Raw genomic sequence first — 22,121 nt, 5'->3', positions numbered from 1 at the left:
TGGCTTTGTAGGTGAGGAGGAGGATTTTAAATTGTATTCTGGATTTTACAGGGAGCCAATGCAGAGAAGCTAACACAGGAGAGATGTGATCTCGTTTCCTAGTTCCTGTCAGTACTCGTGCTGCCGCATTTTGGATCAATTGGAGGCTTTTTACTGCATTTTTGGGACATCCTGACAATAAAGAGTTACAGTAGTCCAGTCTTGAGGTAACAAATGCATGAACTAGCTTTTCAGCATCCTTTAGACACAGAATGGGTCTGATTTTAGCAATATTGCGCAGGTGGAAGAAGGCTGTCCTAGAGACTTGCTTTATATGTGAAGTAAAGGACAAGTCCTGGTCAAAAATGACACCAAGGTTTCTGACTGTAGCACTGGAGGCCAAGGTAATGTCATCCAGAGTCAGTATATTATCACATAGTGTATCTCTGAGGTGTTTGGGGCCAATTACAATAACTTCAGTTTTTTCTGAGTTTAAGAGTAAGAGATTACTGGTCATCCAGGTTTTTATGTCCTTAAGACACACCTGAAGCTTGGCTACCTGGTTAGTCTCACCTGGCTTCATGGATAAGTACAGCTGGGTGTCATCTGCGTAACAATGGAAATTTATCTGGTGCCTCCTAATAATGTTTCCTAGAGGGAGCATATATAGAGTGAAAAGTATTGGTCCTAGCACAGAACCTTGTGGAACTCCATGACTGACTGTAGTGTTAATAGAAGAGTCATTATTAACATGAACAAACTGGAGTCTATCTGACAGATATGACTTAAACCAGCTTAGTGCAGTTCCTTTAATGCCGACCATATGCTCTAGTCTCTGTAATAGAATCTTATGATTGATGGTGTCAAATGCAGCAGTAAGATCTAGGAGGACAAGTATAGAGACAAGTCCATTGTCTGAGGCTATGAGGAGATCATTGGTAACCTTAACCAGAGCTGTTTCTGTGCTGTGATGGACTCTAAAACCTGACTGGAAATCTTCAAACAAACCATTCCTGTGCAAATAATCACATAACTGGTTTGCAACGACCTTCTCAAGGATTTTGGAAATAAAGGGGAGGTTGGATATGGGTCTATAATTGGCTAAAACATCTGGATCAAGAGTAGGTTTTTTAAGTAGAGGTTTAATTACTGCAACTTTAAAAGCCTGCGGTACATAACCAGTTGATAAAGATAAGTTAATCAGACTTGATATAGAGGTGTCGATTAAAGGAAAAACTTCTTTGAACAGCCTTGTTGGAACGGGGTCTAGAAGACAAGTCGATGGTTTAGATGAAGAAACTGTTGAAGCGAGCTCAGAGAGATGTACAGGAGAAAAACAGTCAAAATATAAACCAGTTACAGTGGACTCTGAGGCTGCTGAACTGGACAGTACATCTGAGCAGGCTGTGGGGAGCAGATGGTGAATTTTTTCTCTAACAGAGACAATTTTATTTGTAAAGAAGGTCATAAAGTCATTGCAACTGAGGGCTAAAGGTATAGATGGATCAACAGCTGTGGCTGTCTGTCAGCCTGGCTACAGTGCTGAACAGAAACCTGGGATTATTCTTGTTTTCTTATCAATGATGAATAATAGGATGTTCTGGCTTCATGGAGCCTTTTTTATACGCCAATAGGCTGTCTTTCCAAGCCTTTAGAGATTCTTCCAGGTTAGTAGAACGCAACCTTCTTTCTAGCTTCCTTGAATTTTGCTTTAAAGCTTGTGTTTCTGAGTTGTACCATGGAGCTAGCCTTCTCTGACTCACTATCTTCTTCCTCAGAGTGGCCACAGTATCTAGTGTTGCATGCAGTGAGGCTACAGTACTGTCAACAAGCTCATCAACCTGTGTGGATGTGAAGTTAAATAAATAAATGGCTGCCACCCCTCCTCCTCGGCCTGTGCTTCGAGGGATATGAACGTTAACATGAGTGGGGGGTGTTGATTCATTCAGACTAACATATTCATCCTGCTGCAGCCAGGTTTCCGTCAGACAGAGCAGATCTACATGATGATCAGTTATCAGATCATTGACTAGTAGAGATTTAGATGAGCGTGATCTGATATTCAATAATCTGACATGCATTACAATCGTACTGTATTTACGTAAATTATCAGTATAATGTTACTGCTCTCATAAGTACGCACTTGTTCAGCACACCATGTCTATGTAGCAATACACCGTTGTAACTATTGTCATTGTAACTAATGCTATTGTCACTATTTACATGTTGTGTCTTCATAAAAACTAAACCGAAGAGCATTGAGGTCATGGGGGATAGAAAGTGGATGGTCCAGCTGAGCTGGTGCCAGCTCTTGGGTCTGTCCTTCTGGAAGGGACAACAGACCAGCCTCAAGGCAGCGGATGTGGGCTGCTGCTAAAGCCCCACATTCTGTGGCCTCAGACTTGGCCTATGGTGTTATTAGCTCTGTTTTCTCCCGTCACTTCACTTAATCATGCTTTGGTGAGTCACAGTCTACCTCACTGAAGCCCAGTTTAGTAGCTAGGAGGACCCCCAGCCCCCCTCCACCTCCATCCTCTGTGAGGACCCAGTGCCCTGCTGTGAACACCAGCCTGGGAGTAGCCTCTATTGTAAGTGGTGCTTTTATTTATGCAACATGCTCTTCTAAACAGGATGAGCCTGGAGGAATTCAGGGGCTACAGCTTCATTCAGGGTGAGATGAGCAAGAACCAGTAAAGAATGCACTGAATTTCCAGTTGTACCTCCTGGAAGGTGGAACCAGGATTCGGAGACTTCAGAAGTGACCAGTGAGCTGTCCTCTCTCCTCACCTACTCCTTGTGGCCTACTGTCAACACCAACAGTGTGAAGGGTGGTGTTTGCAGCCATACAGCAGAGCAGGCTGGACATGGGGAGAGTCAGGTCTCCTAAGAAGAGGCAGGAGTTCACTCCAGGGAGGAAGACACAAGCACTCACCACCACTGCCCTGCTTGCTGCGTCCCCAGCAGCAACTCTTCCCTGTTCCATCGTCGGGGCCGGACCTTCCGCTGGTGATGCTGTCTCTAGTAGCCTCACAGGTGCCTATGCTGGTCGCTGCCGCACAGGCCCTGAGTGTCAGCCTCTCCTCTGCCTTCCCTGCTCCTGCTCCAGTCAGAAAATATACCCACAAAGTCCTGCACAATTGTATGTAGCTAGCCACATGCAGCATCCATTTCTAAAAGATGCCTAAAAGACAATTCAAACTTAATATTTTTGACTGGTTATGATTTTTTAAATGTTGATTCCAATGTGACTTTAGGCTCTAAAGCTCCAAACTGAATGATGACTAATTTTCTGTCTAAGATCGCAAATAAATTAACTCTTTACACTCAAATTAACCATGATATCAACAAGCGTCGGGTTTAATACCACCTTACTTTTCAGATCATTATCTTCATTGTTTGTTGCTGTTGACATTTGTATAAATCTGTAGTTTCAATCCCCGGGCCAGTCCTGTAGAAGTCTTATTACATATCCATGAAGTCCACTTGCATAGCACTCATGAACGTGATGTGCCAGATCAAGAACGTTGTTCGCTCATTCTCACTGCCCAGAGGCATGATGGGAGTGACACCACTGCGCAGTCTCTATGGGCCGCGCAACGCAGAAGTAACACAGAAGACAGAAATGTTTTCACACCACAATGGTCTGTGCATCAATGGGGAGGAGGTGGAGAGGGTCTTGAGCTTTAAGTTCTTGGGAGTGCACATTTCTGAGGACCTGACCTGGAACCGGAACATTTCCTACTTCATCAAGAAAGCCCCGCAGAGACTGTTCTTCCTGCAGGCCCTGAGACGCAACAGGCTTCCCCTGAGACTGCTGATCAGCTTCTACCACTGCACAATAGTACTCCAGCTGCACTGCTGCGGACAAAAAATACCTGTAGCGGGTGGTGAAGATGGCTGAGAGGATCACTGGCTCACCCCTCCCAAACCTGAGTGACATCTATTCAAGGCGCCTCCTCAAACGGGCCACAAACATCCTGCAGGACCCCTCACACCCCAGAAACCCCCTCTTCACCACCCTCCCCTCAGGTAGACTGAGAACTCCCAGCACACACACAAACAGGTTGTGGAAAAGCTTCTTCCCTAGGGCTGTGGACAGGCTGCAGAAATCACAGCCCCAATTTCATTTAGAAGAATAAGAACCACTACATCAAAACAAGCGACTTGCTAAAAAGAATTATGAAGCAGGTGGAATAAAAGCTATAGATACTGAAAATTAAATGGCCTCAATCCTGTCTAAAGACTAGCCAAGAGGTGTCATTTCCATTACCTTCACTTGTGTTTAATAGATTGTGAGGCATTGAGATTGTACTTAAACATGATTTTGAAATCACCAAACTATCAGTCAAACTCTGCATTCTACCAACAAGTCCTGCCACAATGGAAAATAATTTACAAACACAATTTCAGTCCTCACAATATCCCACTGTGGAATAACAGAGTTATATTAAGCAGGATAAAATCTGTATTTATGGAGGACTGGATGAAAAAACAAATATGGTCAATCACACATCTGATGGATGGAATGGTTAATAAACTGAAACTGGATGAGTTTAATAATAAATATGACCTGGAATGCTCTACCAGTAATTACATGAAAGTGGTATGGAACATTCCAAAGGCTCTTATCCAGTTAATCCAACAATTTAGATTGCATCCCAACACCTAAATTACAAAATTTAAAAATAAATGATGTAGTATTTTCATAAATGCATAATAAATTCTTGAGACAACATTTTGTAAACACAGTGTATCCTGATTTAATGAGGAGGACAGTTAATCCGAGAAACTTAAATAAAACTGACATATTGGCATTAAGAACTAAATTCTTGAAATTTCCAATTCCTCCAAAGCATAGGGAAATGCACTATAAAAATCTATACATGATATTTATCCCTCAAATGAGTTAATCAGAAAAAGATTTAAATTCAATGTGGAAAATTGTCATTTATGCAACATAAATGTAGAAACAACAGAATATTTGTTCTATGAATGCATCACTGTCCAAACCTTGTGGAAATCCTTGCATGTTTGGTTGATTTCTAAATCCATAAATATAGATTTTTTTTCTCTCTTACCAAAGTATCCAATTAGGAATAATCTTGAAGGACAAGCATATTGAATTCTTGACTAACAACATCATCATCTTAACAAAATACTATATTCATAAATGCCATTTTTCCAGATCCCCTCCAGTGTAGAATTATCTTTGTATATGTATAAAATGTATAAAAAAAGGTTAATAATATCTATAGAGAAAACTCTATAATCATATGTCCGAGCACAATTTATTTTAGCTCCTTGTTTTTGTTCCATAGTTCTACTATTTACAATAGTTTACAATTTAACCATAAATGTATTTATTTAAGTTGATGTTTTTTTTGTATGACATTTACCTTAAAATGTTACTCATGTTGATCTATAATCTTTCTTCTCTTTTGTTTATTTGTCTTCTTTTTAATACTGATCTGATGATTATTATTACTGACGTTATTATGACTTTCTCTTATGGTTTTCTCAATGACCATAAGTATTTGATGTTTCAGTATACAATTTGAAGTTCAATTACCTTCATAGGAGGTGTGATATTTTCTTTAAAACTTGTTTAATTTTTTGTACAACAAAGAGGTTGTCATTATTCATTGTAACTGTACAATGTTTATACTGTACAATGTTTGTACAATAAGGGTTTAATAAAGAAAAAAAAGAATGGGCGCCATTTTTAGATCCTGTTCTTATAATACATCCATGGCCTTGTCACAGGACGTCTGACCCGAAGTGTGGAGCATTGTGTTCACAAGACTTAGAAAAAACAAACAAACAAACAAACAAAAAAACACAGGCCAATTGGCAGGCCAGCCCGCCAGGAAACTTCCCGGTGGTCCCAACAGCCAGTCTGGTGTCCATGTGCACATCCTCCAATTTTCAGCAGGTGCTGTGAAAGTACATCCATAGATACAGTACAAGCCTACATTAGGACAGGATGATAAAATGTTCTGTGAATGAAAGCCATGAAATATCCATGTTTGCATTCTTACAGAGATTGTGCTGATCTGACCATTTATTAAAATATTTTTTGGTTACCAAGTGGTTTCTGTGTTCACACATCTGTAACTGGCTTCATGCAGAGTTTCCTTGTCCAACTGTCAAACAGGAAGTGGCAGGATCCAGAATTTACCATATATAAGCTAGTACATAGGGGTAGTTCTGCACTGCAGAAACGCTCTTTTAGGGCCTTAAATGCTGGAGCCAGCCTATATTCAATTCAATTCTATTAAATTCAATTATTTGTATAGCGCCAAATCGTAATATACATTATCTTGAGGCACTTTACAGGGTAAGTTCGAGACCTTACTGTGTCATAGTGACAAACCCAACAATTCCCACAAAGAGCAAGCGCTTGGCAACAGAAGAGAGGAAAAACTCTCTTTTAACAGGAAGAAACCTCCAACTGAACCGGGCTCAGGGTGGGCGGCCGTCTGCCTCGACAGGTTGGGTTTAGGAAGAAAAGGGGGGGGGGGGACCAGGAGCAGCTGTACAGGTAATGGTGTTATCAATAATAATGACAGATAACAGTGGTTAATAGTAATGATGAGTAGTGGTAGATCTGGATCCTGCTGCTCCAGAGGCAGAGATACCTGCAGAATGAGGACAAAGAGAGGGAGCAAGAGAGAGGAGAAGCACAAACTACAGGGGAGAGAAAAAAACTTAATTGCATTAAGTAGTTGAGAGTAGTAGTAGTAGTAGTAGTAGTTAATTGCATTAAGTAGTTGAGAGAGAGAGAGAAAGAGAGAGCCCAGTGCATCATGGGAATCCCCCAGCAGTCTAGCTCTATAGCAGCATAACTAAGGGATGGTTCAGGACATACCCGAGCCAGCCCTAACTATAAGCTTTATCAAAGAGGACAGTTTTAAGCCTGATCTTAAAGGTAGAGAGGGGGTCTGCCTCCTGAACCCACACTGGGAGCTGGTTCCACAGGAAAGGAGCCTGATAGCTGAAGGCTCTGCCCCCCATTCTGCTCTTACAAACTCTGGGAACCACAAGTAGACCTGCATTTAGAGAGTGAAGTGTCCTATTGGGAAAATAGGGAACTATAAGCTCTTTAAAGTACAATGGTGCCTGACCATTAATGGCTTTGTAGGTGAGGAGGATGATTTTAAATTGTATTCTGGATTTTACAGGGAGCCAATGCAGAGAAGCTAACACAGGAAATATGTGATCTCGTTTCCTAGTTCCTGTCAGTACTCGTGCTGCAGCATTTTGGATCAATTGGAGGCTTTTTACTGCATTTTTGGGACATATTGACAATAAAGAATTACAACTGTCCAGTCTTGAGGTAACAAATGCATGAACTAGCTTTTTAGAATCCTCTAGACACAGAATGGGTCTGATTTTTGCAATGTTGCGCAGGTGGAAGAAGGCTGTCCTAGAGACTTGCTTTATATGTGAGGTGAAGGATAAGTCTTGGTCAGAAATGACACCAAGGTTTCTGACTGTAGCACCGGAGGCCAAGGTGATGTCATCCAGAGTCAGTATATTATCACATAGTGTATCTCTGAGGTGTTTTGGGCCAATTACAATAACTTCAGTTTTGTCTGAATTTAAGAGTAAGAAATTACTGGTCATCCAGGTTTTTATGTCCTTAAGACACACCTGAAGCTTGGCCACCTGGTTAGTCTCACCTGGCTTCATGGATAAGTACAGCTGGGTGTCATCTGCATAACAATGAAAATTTATCTGGTGCCTCCTAATAATGTTTCCTAGAGGGAGCATATATAGAGTGAAAAGTATTGTTCCTAGCACAGAACCTTGTGGAACTCCATGACTGACTTTAGTGATGATAGAAGAGTCATTATTAACATGAACAAACTGGAATCTATCTGACAAATATGACTTAAACCAGCTTAGTGTGATTCCTTTAATGCCGACCATATGCTCTAGTCTCTGTAATAAAATCTTATGATCGATGGTGTCGATTGTCTGAGGCTATGAGGAGATCATTGGTAACCTTAACCAGAGCTGTTCTGTGCTATAATGGACTCTAAAACCTGACTGAAAATCTTCAAACAAACAAACAACAAATTCCTGTGCAAATAATGTCTGTCCAGTTCAGCAGCCTCAGAGTCCACTGTAACTGGCTTATATTTTGACTGTTTCTCTCCTGTACATCTCCCTGAGCTCACTTCAACAGTTTCTTCATCTAAACCATCAACTTGTCTTCTTGACCCCGTTCCAACAAGGTTGTTCAAAGAGGTTTTTTCTTTACTTGACACCTCTATATTAAGTCTGATTAACTTATCTTTATCAACTGGTTATGTACCGCAGGCTTTTAAAGTTGCAGTAATTAAACCTCTACTTAAAAAACCTACTCTTGATCCTCATGTTTTAGCCAATTATAGACCTATATCCAACCTCCCCTTTATTTCCAAAATCCTTGAGAAGGTCGTTGCAAACCAGTTATGTGATTATTTGCACAGGAATGGTTTGTTTGAAGATTTTCAGTCAGGTTTTAGAGTCCATCATAGCACAGAAACTGCTCTGGTTAAGGTTACCAATGATCTCCTCATAGCTTCAGACAATGGACTTGTCTCTGTACTTGTCCTACTAGATCTTAGTGCCGCATTTGACACCATCGATCATAAGATTTTATTACAGAGACTAGAACATATGGTCGGCATCAAAGGAACCGCACTAAGCTGGTTTAAGTCATATCTGTCAGATAGACTCCAGTTTGTTCATGTTAATAATGACTCCTCTATCATAACTAAAGTCAGTCATGGAGTTCCACAAGGTTCTGTGCTAGGACCAATGCTCTTCAGTCTATATATGCTTCCTCTGGGAAACATTATTAGGAGGCACCAGATGAATTTTCATTGTTACGCAGATGACACCCAGCTGTACTTATCCATGAAGCCAGGTGAGACTAACCAGGTAGCCAAGCTTCAGGTCTGTCTTAAGGACATAAAAATCTGGATGACCAGTAATTTCTTACTCTTAAATTCAGACAAAACTGAAGTTATTGTAATTGGCCCAAAACACCTCAGAGATACACTATGTGATAATATACTGACTCTGGATGACATCACCTTGGCCTCCAGTGCTACAGTCAGAAACCTTGGTGTCATTTTTGACCAGGACTTGTCCTTTACTTCACATATAAAGCAAGTCTCTAGGACAGCCTTCTTCCACCTGCGCAATATTGCTAAAATCAGACCCATTCTATGTCTAAAGGATGCTGAAAAACTAGTTCATGCATTTGTTACCTCAAGACTGGACTACTGTAACTCTTTATTGTCAGGATGTCCCAAAAATTCAGTAAAAAGCCTCCAATTGATCCAGAATGCGGCAGCACGAGTACTGACAGGAACTAGGAAACGAGATCACATCTCTCCTGTGTTAGCCTCTCTGCATTGGCTCCCTGTAAAATCCAGAATCGAATTTAAAATCCTCCTCCTCACCTACAAAGCCATTCATGGTCAGGCACCATCGTACCTTGGAGAGCTTATAGTTCCCTATTTTCCCAATAGGACACTTCGCTCTCTAAATGCAGGTCAACTTGTGGTTCCCAGAGTTTGTAAGAGTAGAATGGGGGGCAGAGCCTTCAGCTATCAGGCTCCTCTCCTGTGGAACCAGCTCCCAGTGTGGGTTCGGGAGGCAGACACCCTCTCTACCTTTAAGATCAGGCTTAAAACTGTCTTGTTTAGTAAAGCTTATAGTTAGGGCTGGCTCGGGTATGTCCTGACCCATCCCTTAGTTATGCTGCTATAGAGCTAGACTGCTGGGGGATTCCCATGATTCACTGGGCGCTCTCTCCCTATTTCTGTCTCTCTCCCCCTCTCTCTCTCGATGACCTCATGCCATTAACTTTGTTTCCTTTTCTCTCCCGTAGTTTGTGCTTCTCCTCTCTCTCCCTCTCTCTGTCCTCATTCTGCAGGTATCTCTGCCTCGGGAGCAGCAGGATCCAGATCCACCACTACTCATCTTTACTATTAACCACTGTTACCTGTCATCATTATTATTGATAACACCATTACCTACACAGCTGTTCCTGGTCTCTCTCTCTCTCTCTCTCTCTTCTCTCCCCTCTCCTCCCCCTCCCCCTCTTTCTATCTTCTCCTAAACCCAACCGGTCGAGGCAGACGGCCGCCCACCCTGAGCCCGGTTCTGTTGGAGGTTTCTTCCTGTTAAAAGGGAGTTTTTCCTCCCCCCTGTCGCCAAGCGCTTGCTCGTTGTGGGAACTGTTGGGTTTTTCTCTGTAACAAAGTAAGGTCTTGACCTTACCCTGTAAAGTGCCTTGAGATAATGTATATTATGATTTGGCGCTATACAAATAAAATTGAATTGAATTGAATAATCACATAATTGGTTTGCAACGACCTTCTCAAGGATTTTGGAAATAAAGGGGAGGTTGGATATGGGTCTATAATTGGCTCAAACATCTGGATCAAGAGTAGGCTTGTTAAGTAGAGGTTTAATTACTGCAACTATAAAGGCCTGGTTGATAAAGATAAGTTAATCAGACTTGATATAGAGGAATAGATGGTTCAACACTGTAGCTGTCTGTCAGCCTGGCTACAGTACTGAACAGAAACCTGGGATTGTTCTTGTTTTCTTATATCAATGATGAATAATAGGATGTTCTGGCTTTTCTGAGACTTTTTAAATATGCCAATAGGCTGTCTTTCCAAGCCTTTAGAGATTCTTCCAGGTTAGTAGAACACCACTTGACGTGGATGTGAAGTTAAGAGAGCTGTCCCCTACTGTATTGATATATGGGCTAAATACCGATAGGATTCTTTCTTTAAATTTGCTCACGGTATTATCAGAGAGACACCTGCTGTCATGGATTTTTTTCCCAAATGCTGTGTAGTCCATGACTGAAAACTTAAATGTTAACAGAAAATGGTCAGATAAAAGAGGGTTTTGGGGAAATACTGTTTTATTCAATGTCAATCCCATAAGTCAGAACCAGATCAAGGGTATGGTTAAAAGAGTGAGTGGGTTCATTAAAAGGAACCCCGGCTATGAAGACTTGTGGTTCTTAAAAGATAAATGTTAGTATCAGTTATAATAAAGTGATATAAAAAAACCTTCTTGATGTCTTAGTTTTTATAAAATTTGTAAAAATAGTTTAACTCGTAGGTCGCCATTGTTGTTAACGTCGCAATGCACTCTGGGTAGTGACGTCATATGGTTGCACTGGCCGGCTTCGGGACCCTGTTGTGACTGTTCAGCCTTTCCAATTTGAACCTGAGCGAAACATTAATGAGGAGGACAACACTGACAATGTTTCACAAAATGAAGAGCAAGAAAGACGGGACGAGGCGAGAGTGGGACAAAATTGGTGGTGTATGTGCGGCAACTGCGTCTCCATGGTAACCGAGAGGGAGAGTGTTTGTTGTCAAGAGCTCCAATGTTTGTTAGCAGATGTTCACGGTAAGTATTGTGTGATCAAACTTATTCCAATATCAATAATTTTGGAGATTATTAGCATCCAGAGCTGTTGTGTGCTTTATAGATAATTAGGATATACAGTGAAACGCACGACTTTGATCATTTTTGCAGATATCCCGTGCATCACAGCAGTTTGCCTCAACCGAGACGTCTTATGGGCTGCCCTCGTCAGCCTCCACGACCGGGAGAGTGCTGCTCTACCCAATCGGAACCAGGTCACCAATAGGTAGCCTCATTGTAATACTGTAAAACTGTCGGGACTCTGCCGCAGCGCAGTCCAGATTGCTGATCCTCCTGCCAGTCAGCTAGGAGCAGCTACGGAGCTGTCCAGAGTGCTTAGTGGTCCCGCCTTATATTAAAGATGTGTTGAATAAAGAGTATCATGTATTAAACTGAGTTTGATTGCTGGTTATTTGTATCCTTTTCTGCCCAACAGATTATAATGTATGAAATTAGACCAAATAACGCCCTTATTTTGCACATTCCTTTGATTGACATATCTATAGGACCATGTTATTTTTTCTATATCAATAGTATGTTTGTTGTTTATCTATCTATCTATCTATCTATCTATCTATCTATCTATCTATCTATTAGCTGCAATCAGTAACTCAAGTCCTCAGATGAAAACCCATAAAAGTTACTGTTAAGTATTAATCTGAATTTGGAGCTTTACCTTCCTACTTCAGGCCATATTTGTAATTTAATACAGTGGACTGGGGGTCGTATTAGTTTACCTGTGCACACAGTAGGCTATACTGCACAATCACATTTTTACAGTTTAAGGCAAACAGCTTGTAGCATTATTTCATAAATTAATAGTAACGTGATTTTTTAAATGAATGCTCTCATATCGTCAGTTTACATGGTGGATGCATGGCAGACTGGGGAGAAGAATCCGCAGAGTCATTCCTGCGTGTGCAGTCAACAAAATAAGAAATGTCTACCCAGAACCAAGTGGAATCTATACAGGGTTTAAGGATGTAGATATTGATGATACAGAAGTAGATGAATCATGGAGAGATTTCAATCACTTTTAAACAGTTGAACATTTGAATGCACTTCATCAGGAGCACTTTAATTTCTTGCAATGTTTAAACAACTTTTCTGTTTCAGTTATGCAGGGTTCAGCAAAATCAGGTATAATACAAAAATGTTAATTGTTTAAAAGAAAATGTTTGGCAAAAAGTAGCCTACAGTACTGTGAATTTTTTTGACAGTAAATCTGTTTTATGCTGTTTGAAATATGTCGTTGAATACAGACCCCTTGACTAGAATGTAAAATTAAAGTCTTTGGATGTAAAAAATGCTGGTGTGCACATCATATGTTTGCAATGATGCTTGAACTACTTGAAACGTGAGAACTGCTGTGTTTGAACAATGATCTGTGATCTGGGCAGTCTGTCTTGTGGAGCCATGATATGAGTTTGAGTCTCTCTCATGTCCATGCCCTGGTTTGAATCTGACACAGAGGAGAGAACATCTGCCACCATAGCCTTCATGTATCCATAGTCCTTCTGAACAGTGACTGGTCTTGCTCTGAATCTCTTGTGGACTTTGCTCCATGAGATTCTGAACTTGGGTTCACCGACATTCTCCCCATCTTGGTAAACAGCCTGTTCAAAAACAGAAACATGGAAATAGGTTAAAAATGTATATAGGAGCATTATGAAATTTCTTGTGGCATTTTGCCCTTGATTTCTGACACTGAGATTGGTTTTAGTTGTATGGTTTATCTGACAGGGACAGATACAAAACACAGACAAACTGAAAACAGCTATCCCATACAAGTATCATTGTATTTATGCTAAATTGCAACACCTGTCCCTAGAGGGGCTTTTATAAAATAATAATAATAAAAGATTAAAAAGTGAGAGATAAAAAGAAGGATGAACTTGGCAAAAAGATACACTACAGTAAAACACACATATTGTAACATAACCACAGAAAACTAAACGTGACTACAGGGATATGTCCCCATCAGATTAAATCTTAACAAATATATTTAAAATGGAATGCAATCACAGTCCGATTCCACCACTTTATAATCTATTAGCCTAAGTAATGTAAGTCTGGTAAATGAATTAATGGACAACACTGAATAAAAATTGTTAACTTAGTGACGTGTTTCTCTGCTCTGACTCAGCCCGTGCACCGTCTGCGCACATATGCATTACTCCACTGGATTAAAATGGTGGCTCTGCCTTTTATTTACCTGTTGATTTATTTAGACTCAAGAGTGTGTGTTCAACCTACTTTCTGGAATAACACCCTGGTTTGTTGCTGAATTAACCAGGATTTAGTTGCTTTCTTAGAAGTGGTAAAGATTGCAATAAGTTTCAAGTGATCAGGTAGTGAGATCCAATATTTTACATAATATCCAGTGACACAAAGGAGAGAAATAATGATAGTTCACCCACCTGTTCCCTGTTTGCATTGTTGTTATGATCCAGAGCAGCAAGCATGGAGGCATGGATCATCACGTCATATCTGAAATGTGTTCTCTTTGGAAGGTATTTGAGGTACATGGAGTGGTATACCTGAAACAAATTTGAATAAACAAAAATAGATAAAAGTGAGTCACATCCTGCCTTAAAAATACTTACACATTATATTAAGGTGAAACCCTTTGCAACATTTCTGTATTTGAACATACCTCTAGTGATGTTTTGTGGATTCACTTTGTCAGATGACCCAGATCTTTCAAAAGCCGCTTGTCTTTAACAGTCTTCACAAGTGCTTGGTGGCCTTCGGATCCTGGCTGTAACCATAGCTTGCTTCTCTGGCTTGTCTCATCAAGGGGCTCGTGAGCACAGTGATGATAGTGTCTGTTCCCTGGCCAGTTGTGTCTGTTGGTAACATGGTGTATCACTGGCACCCACTTCTCTTTCAAGACCTCTGCATCACCCCCACAGGTTTGTGCACTCCACCAGAAATGGTTTATGATGGATGGGATCCACTCTCCTAGGCCTTCACATTCCCTTCTTTTAGCTGCAGCAGCCAGCTTTTTTGACACTCCCTTTGCTACATGCCAGGGATCAAATTCGTGGCATTTTTCTGGATTGGAGACCCTCATTTCCTTCACAATTTGTGGATGTCTGTCAGTGGAGATTGTTGACACCTTCACTCCATTTCCTTCGATGGTTGTAAGAGCTTCCTTAAAGCCTCTAATCTCCATGGTATTAGAGCTTGAAACCTGGGTGCGGCTTACTACCTTGAAGTCCACAACCTTTTGACTCTGCACATCTAAAAAAGTGTATGTGCAGTACTTGGCTGAGTGGCCAGGTGAGTCGCAGTGGCCATCTCCACAAAGTACAACTTCTTCTTCTCGTGATTTCATGTTAGTTAAGACTGCACTCTGCTCTTTTGCCCATGTTTTTTCAACAACAGGAAACACAAATGTCTTTCTCAGTGTTGTGTATGTGTCTTCACATATTGTTTGGAAGTTCATGTTATTACAAAAACGTTTAAATTTAGCAAAATGGATGCCACTGAAGAAAACTGATGCTGCCAAAAGCAGGTTTCCTTTCCCCTTGGTCCCGCTCAGAGTAGGCTGAGACTGCCATCTGTCGCTACATCCATTTGCACATGTGAGCTCTAATGTCAGCTGTGATCCTTCATTTTGCAGCTCTTTCACATCTTCCTGAGCAATCAGGGAACCACACTTTAAACAATGCTGAAGTAGTTGTTTTAACTGTTCCTCAAAAACTAGAAAAACTCTGTCTTCTTTATGAGTGTCAGTTGAAGCATGTGATCCCTGGGTGCTTTGAGAGAGCTCAGATGCACTTACAATGTATTCAGGATCAGGAGGATCAGGATATTTGTACTGTGGCTGTCCTCGCTAAATTCATCCTCTGAAGGGAACAGATCCAGGGACCGAGTGTCCTCCTCTTCTTGATCCAAGTCACGTTTATTATCAGTGTAAGCGTGGTCCATGGCAACAACTTGTTGCACATCAGCTGGCCACTGTACCGCTGCATCTGATGTATGTGAATCTGTCTGAGTGGCCGCATCGGTCATATTTGGAGAACACATTACACTTACTGAAGACTGAAGAGGTGAGGTGAGGTCAGCTTCCTCTGTGACCAGTGGCGTGTCCGATGGTTCACCTGACGTAACAGAAGCGACAACTGCAGGAGCGGGTTGTCTGCTCAGGAGAGCATCCAGCGTCTCTTGTCTATGGCGCTTTTTAACGCGCATTTCACTCGCTTCCTGAGAACGTTTAGACTCCTTATGTGGGAAAATTGTCGGAAAAGCATTTGGTTTTAGTCTTCGTTTATACCCAGCTGCTCCGGTGAGCTCTTTCAGCAGTCACGGTCGACTAAAAGCCTCAAATGCATCAGGAGAAAAATGCCGGGAACACAGCCGCGGATCTTTGGAAAGTTGTGTCCGTCCACAGGCATCTTCCCACTCCTTTCTCCTCTTCTTGTCAGTAGGAAAGCAGTGTAAACTCACATCACTCCCCTTGTTGCCTTTTGACTGGAAGTTGCATCCAAAAGCAGCACAATGTGGCATTATACTTTACAATTACTTTGACTGTTCGCACGTAAACAAACACAGGCGTCAATAGCTATTCTACCAAGTGCAACCACTATACGTCATCGCCACCTCGATAACAAGCAGTTGAATGATGACAAGCGGCTATACATGTCATTGCTGGTCAGATTGGGTAGGGGCATGAACAGAAATGTTTTTACATGTAAAGTTTGTGTATCTTAGATGATTGATTGCAATTAACTGTGTTTTTTATATTTTTTCATTTTTGTCAATTTGTCACCTTTGCACCATATACAACCCTCCACTGGAGGTCACCTGTCCATTTCTCAATGGGGGCTTTGTACAGGGACTGCCAGGGGATGATCCCATGCCAAAAAACTCAGTCCACCTCAACAGCTTCACCCCTTCCAGGGAGGGTAAGTTTGACACCTTCACACTGATAAGATAGGCTGCTTTTCTCCCCACAGTCTCAAAGTCTCCTAGCTCTGGGGTCTTTAGAGACAGCCGGATGCCTTCCTCATCCTGCCACTGTCCCACAGCAGATGACACAGCCATTGAAGGAAACACATACTCACAGTCATCGTCCCATTAGTCCAATAGAGTACGGTCTTTAATAAACACTCTAAGGACTTCTGGCAGGGAAGCACAGACCTTCTCCACCAACCTGAGCAGTCTGTTGGATCGGATGTTAAACAGTTCAGTCAAGCGAGGGATGGAGGTCTTCATGAGATGACCCAGTTTAACACAACCAGCCGCCCTCAGTCTGGATCTCAGGCTGACAGAGGTCAGAACCTCAGAGGTGATGAAACTGCTGCAGAACAGGGGTTCCTCAAAGAGCCACATCCCCGTTGTCATCACAGCCTTCCGATGACCAGGGGTTAAAGTAGTTTTAAATTCTTGCCGGTACTTTGTGGAAAAATCAAATGTCCCAGTACAATAAATCAAATGCACCGATCCCCTCAGCAACCGCTGTGTTCTGGAAGTAGACGCGCATGTGCAGTCACGTACTGCTGAGAGTTAAATCCCGTTAGCTCACACACAGCTTGTTCAAGCTGTTCTCTGTGTTGTTGAAATTGAATGAAATAACATGAAACACAACTGCTTATTCTGCTATTGATTTTATTTTGGACATTTTGCAATGAATGGATTGACATTAAACGTAGTGTTGCATGTCTCGAAGGCTGGACTCAGAGGAGACCTATGGACTCTCTCCCAGGGGAGGGGGAGAGAAGCAGGGCAAGAGCCCCGAGGAAGAGAGGGAGATGTCAGGACAAGGCTCCGTCTAACATGGACCAAAACACATCACGGTTCAGAAGCAATTCGGAACGAGCAATTTATGAACAGACAGCGTGATGTTCAAGACTGCATGTTGCTAGCAGATCTATTTTCTGGCCTAAAGTGTGGCCGTGATGGTTCTGAATTTTGGCTTTAGCAGGCAGCCGCTCTCCCCTCTTCCTGGTACTGTGTACCACTAAAAGAATCAGTGGCGGTACGCATCACTGGACCGTACCGGCTTACTTTCACCCCTGCTGATGACCCATCAGAACCTGCCATGCCTGTAACACAGACTGGTAAAAAAGTGTCAGACCAGTTAAATCCACGAACTGGGGCTGAAGCAGGAACAGGTGTTTGTCACATCCTAAGCATCCAGCCCTCCTCAGCAGCAAACAAGCAGTGTCCATCCATGGCAGGCCAAAGCTGTAGAGCAGTCCCTGAGCTGTCTGCAGCCTGAAAGCTGTGATACATGATGGGATGTCAATTAGACCCTGTCCTCCTTCCTGTACCTGCAGGTACAGCACAGCTGACCTCAGCCAGTGATGCCCTGACCAGAAGAAGTCTACAACCTTCCTCTGAAACCCTTCAATCAGGTCCTGTGGTGGAAGTAACACCTTCAGCCTGTGCCAAAGGGTCAGCAACCAAGTTATTGATAATCAGTTCCCCTGTAGGAAAGCTGAGGCAGCAGCCACTTCCGTTTAGACAGTCTGGCACACACTCTCTCCATAGCACTCTCCCAATTCTTCCTCTGAAATTCTTCAGTTCCCAGAAAAACACCCAGAACCTTCATGCCCTGTCTTCCCCAGCTGAGGTTTCCTGGTAACATTGCTTTTTCCATCTCTGCCCACTGCCCAACCTGCAAAGCCTCACTTTTTCCCCAATTCACCTTTGCTGGTGATGCCCCTTCATACAGACTAAAACTTTTCAACAACAAGTCTACATCCTTCTGGTTTCTGACAAATACATTTATACTGTCAGCATCCCCACCTTCACCAAACAAAAGCTTGCTTATATAACAAACCCCCAGCAGTGACACAAAACCATTTCCAAAACCAAAAGCTCTTAAAGTAGAAAAAAGAAAACCCTGTCAAATGCCTTCTCCTGATCCAGTGACACTACTCCAACATCAATATTGTGCAGTCTACAGATGTCCACTAAGTCTCTCATGAGAAAAAGATTATCCATGATAGATCAGCCTGGTACACAGTATGACTGGTCTCTGTGGACGATTAGTTCCATGAAGTATTTAAGTCTGTTTGGCGAGCACTTTTGAAAGAGGTTTGTAGTCAGTGCACAACAAAGCCACTGGTTTCCAGTTCTTTGTTAAAGCTATGTCTCGGGGCGGCCCGATGGCGGAGTAGTTAGGGCACGTACCACATCTGCGGATGCTCTCAGCAGGCGAGCGCCAGTTCGACTCCTGACCAGTCCGACTCCCGACCGGTCCAACTCTTTCCTGTGTGTCATTCCCCCTCTCTCTCTGCCCCTTTCCTGTCACTCTCCACTGTTCTGTCAATAAAGGCAAAAAAGCCCAAAAAATATCTTAAAAAAAAAAAAAAGCTAAGTCTAACAGTGAGAGGACTGCATGTCTACCGGATGCTGGTAACAGGCCTGTCTGCGAACACTCCTGCAGCACAGGTCAACTCCCAAACACTTCCAGAGGTGTTTATAAAAGTCTGCAGGCAGTCCATCCAGTCCAGGAGCTCTACCAGGAGCAATCTGAGCCACAGCAGCAGTGAGTTCCCCCAGGGAGATGTTGGCATCCAGGACAACTCTGTCCTCAGAGCCCAGCTGAGGAAGCCCCTACAGCAGCTCGTCCACGCTCTCTCTGGTACAGTCCTCCATCCTGAAGAGGGCATTGTAGAACTCAACAGTGTGTTGTCTCATTTTCACTGGGTCAGTTGTCACTGACCATCAGGGAGGCAGAGGCGGACCATCTGTTTGGTCTGAGAGATGGACTTCTCCAGGATAAAGAAGAAGGAGGTCAGAGCATCCATGTCTCTGACAGTGGTGAACCATGACCTGACCAAAGCACCTTTAACCCTCTCATGTAAGACAGTGTCTCCCCCGCCAGCGACTCCGAGAGGGCCAGGGTTCTGCCGCGCAGCCTGCCGACTGACTGCCGGCTTTCCCCCGCACTATCCAGGCACGATCGAATCAAATGCCCCTCTTTTGTGGATCTGAAACATTTCATATTCTCTGACGTGATATGAACGATGCAATCAAACCCATCAGTTTTGAATTTAAGCACCAGATTTATCTCTTCATCAGGTTTGTTCAGAATCATTAGAACTTGGCGTCTGCAGGAGGAGACATGTTTCAGATGCGGACACTTAACAGCCAAGTGGGATGAGTTTGATTGGAGAGACGAGCTGCCCACGTCGGCTCGGCTCAGCAATCATTCCGCAGAACCGGAGGAGCATTGGAAATGGTAGTTTTTCTGGCTGGACTTAGAAACGGCTGCACAGGGGTAAAAGTGTCTTTGATCACCACACCGTGCTCCACCACCACGTTCACTTTCTCCACACACTCCAGAAAAATCAACCACATGCGAGTGGCAAACTTCACGCTGTCATAACTGACCAGCCCTCCCGCAGCCAGACTACACTGCTCCACGGAGCAGCATGCTGGCAAGTCAGCTGCTCCAGCCCAGACCCCCGAACTGCAGCCAAATACATACACACACGTGATAATATATTGACTCTGGATGACATTACCATGGCCTCCAGTGGTACAATAAGACATCTTGGTGTCATTTTTAACCAGGACTTGTCTTTTAATTCACATATAAAACAAGTCTCTAGGACAGCCTTCTTCCACCTGTAGAACCAGCTCCCAGTGTGGGTTTAGGAGGCAGACACCCTCTCTACCTTTAAGATCAGGGTTAAAACTGTCCTCTTTGATAAAGCTTATAGTTAGGGCTGACTTCGGTATGTCCTGAACCATCCCTTAGTGATGCTGCATAGAGCTAGACTGATGGGGGATTTCCACAATGCTTTGGGCTCTTGAATATATACAGTTAGGCCCAGAAATATTTGGACAGTGGCACAATTGTCATGATTTGGGCTCAGCATGCCACCACATTGGATTTGAAATGAAACAACTACAACGGAATTCAAGTGCAGACTTTAAGGTTTAATTCAAGGGGTTGAACAAAAATATATGATTAAACATGTAGGAATTGTAGCTATTTTTATACAAACGCTCCTCATTTCAGGGGCTCAAAAGTAATTGAACAAATAAACATAACCCTAAGTAAAATGTTATTTTTCAATATTTTGTTGAGAATCCTTTGGAGGCAATGACTGCCTGAAGTCTGGAACCCATGGATATCACCAAACGCTGGGTTTCCTCCTTTGTGATGCTTTCCCAGGCCTTTACTGCAGCTGTCTTCAGTTGTTGCTTGTTTGTGGGTCTTTCTGCCTTAAGTTTTGTCTTGAGCAAGTGAAATCAGAATCAGAATCAGAATCAGTTTTATTGCCAAGTATGTTTCCACATACAAGGAATTTGTTTTGGTGATTGGTGCAGTTGGAGGTTCTTGGAGGTTCTTGTAAACAACAGGCTTACACAGTTTCAGTTTCTGCCTGTATGTGGGAATCATGGTGCATGACATGGTCAGAGTGGCCCAGTGCAGCCCGGGGGACGGCGTGATAAGCACCACTGATTGTGGTGTAACAGTGGTCCAGAGTGTTCCCCTCTCTGGTCGGGCAATTAACAAACTGTCTGTATTTGGGCAGTTCGTGGTTGAGGTTACCTTTGTTAACCCTTTAACACCGAACGTGTTGTCGGCGACACATTTGCGCAGGCGCACTTCGGATTACCATAACACTGTAACGGTTTGAGCGATCGATAAAATTCCAATGGTTTCTGAAAGCTAAGACCTTGCGCTTTACAGGCAGATAGGTGTCATTATGGTAATTTCACTCCCGCTGCTGCCATAAAGCCGGGAAAGTGCCCCTTTGTTACCGGCGAATACAGAGACAGTAGAGTGGAGTGACAGAGCGCAATACCGATAGAAAATGTCAACAAAACGGCCTTCCCGCGCGACAAAACCTCCACGGAGGTACACAGATGAGGACAAACGAGCAACCAAAGGAGCAACTTCTGGCGAAGAAAGGTAATGTTAGACAAGTTGAATTTCTGAATGAATGAAGCTCTCGCTAACTTTTCTCCATCTAGTAATTACTTTCCTTACGTTATTGTATGTGTAAATCGACGCTTGTATTGCGTGGTGACTTTTTTTAGAATCGTGCAACATTACGTAAGTCTTGTTTGTGTAACAAATTATTCTGTGTGTGTTATTACGTGCACGTGTCCACCGCATTTCTATGTTTCGATGAGCCATTAGATAATTGAATTTCTCTCCCGGGATGAATAAAGTTCTATCTATCTATCTATCAGAGGTCATATTCAGGGCCGTAGAGGGAGAAGACGTGGGGATGCTGGAGGCTCCGGTGATGGTGTCAGGGACCGTAGCCGCTCACCGCAGCATCAAAGGTGGAAGACCGAGGTAGAGCCTGATGATGGGGCCCCTCAACCACTGAGGTTCAACCCCAGACGCACCCCGGGTGTCCAGCCCCCTCTCGATATGGGAAACCCACCACCAGGTGAAATCTTTTCCCACTTCTTTGATGCTGCAGTTTTCAGTCTCCTCTGCCAAAACACTAACAGGAATGCAGCCATAAACCTGGAGAAAGGGAAAAAGTTCATCTGGACTGAAATAACTCCAGATGAAATGAAGAAATTCATTGGCATGTTGCTGTACATGGCAGTTTTGAAACTGCCGAGGATCAGTGACTTTTGGCGTCAGCACACAATATTCCATGTGTCATTCCCCGCCACCGTCATGTCCCGAGACCGGTTCATGGCCATCTTGTCCAGTCTTCATTTGAGTGACCCAGACAGAAATGAGGATAATG

At 42.9% G+C, this 22,121-nt stretch overlaps 1 long non-coding RNA gene across 1 annotated transcript; it reads right to left on the bottom strand.

Annotated features, from left to right (window-relative positions):
- Positions 1-12,583: 12,583 nt before the first annotated feature.
- Positions 12,584-21,906, bottom strand: LOC139623500 (uncharacterized). Its single transcript, XR_011691530.1, has 3 exons — positions 14,090-21,906; positions 13,854-13,973; positions 12,584-13,049 (listed from the first exon to the last, which is right to left on the bottom strand). It is a non-coding gene; the product is annotated as an uncharacterized lncRNA (long non-coding RNA).
- Positions 21,907-22,121: the final 215 nt, after the last annotated feature.

This window comes from Trachinotus anak, unplaced genomic scaffold (genome assembly GCF_046630095.1).
Source record: "Trachinotus anak isolate AG129_WGS33_773 ecotype Australia unplaced genomic scaffold, CSIRO_AGI_Tana_v1 ptg000008l, whole genome shotgun sequence".
In the NCBI taxonomy this organism is placed as follows: domain Eukaryota; kingdom Metazoa; phylum Chordata; class Actinopteri; order Carangiformes; family Carangidae; genus Trachinotus; species Trachinotus anak.
This window is presented reverse-complemented; position numbering and strand designations above follow the sequence as displayed.